Genomic DNA, 1024 nt, shown 5'->3' on the forward strand with positions numbered 1-1024 from the left:
TGCCTACTAGTTAAACAGTTCTGCAACATTCTCACCCAGTGCTCCAGAGGAAAGGAGTCAGCCCTTCAACTCCTCCCTGGCTCGTTCCTTAGATGTTAGTGCCTTTATAAGTACAGCAAGGGGTGGAGATCTTAGTCTATCCTACTACTTGCAAGAACCTCCCCTAACCCTACTGCAAGCTAAACAAACCCAATGTCTTCAGACTGTGACACTACCGCAGTCTCTGAATGTCTGCACAAGATGTCTTTAGTGGTCTTGTTTTCAAGGTGAGGGGCTTTGCTCTTTGCACTGAGGCCTGGCACAGCACAGAAAAACACAAAATGATCTAAATTCTAAATGATCTAAAATCTAAACAGAACAGGCCTGTCAAACCAGATTAATATTTGAAGGTTTTGCCCACCATTGTTGGAATTTATCATCTGGATTGATAGAATGGGTGTAGTAGGCTTTCTATATTTTGACAACTGTTTGTGGTTAAAATAACGTATTGGCCCCTCTTTTCCCTTGTTTTATAGATATTTTGAATATTGATGAAACTGAATGATAGAGAAGCCAGAAACAGAAAAGTTCTTACCTAATTTTACCTTAGCCATTGACCAGTTTACAATGTTACTGATGTTTGGTTAATTTCAGCTTGAAATTAGGCATTTCCTGAGTCCATGTAAATCTGTTAGTGCCCCAGGCTTCTAGTTTTCACACCTGTGTGAAAGCTGCTTGGTTTTCTTCAGGAGAAAAAAAAACATCTGCTTTCATCCTCCTTCTTTTGTTCTCCTGTTCTCTCCAGAGAAAATAAAGCGCACTATGTGCTGCTCCCCATAAACAAAGCAGTGCTAGAAAACAGTTGCTTGATAACTGCAATTAAGTTTTTTATGTTCATATTGGTACCAGATCTGGCTGGAATGAAGTTACGAAGTCAAGTTTCTTCACTTGTATGGTGCTGTGCTTTGCATTTGTGGCTAGAACACTGTTCATAATTCATCAGTGTTTTGCCTATTCCTGACCAGTGCTTGCATGGTGTCAAGGC

Source organism: Neopsephotus bourkii, unplaced genomic scaffold, assembly GCF_033783945.1.
Source record: "Neopsephotus bourkii isolate Nb327-2 ecotype Australia unplaced genomic scaffold, CSIRO-AGI_Nbou_v1 NB_107, whole genome shotgun sequence".
NCBI classification, from domain to species: Eukaryota; Metazoa; Chordata; class Aves; order Psittaciformes; family Psittacidae; genus Neopsephotus; species Neopsephotus bourkii.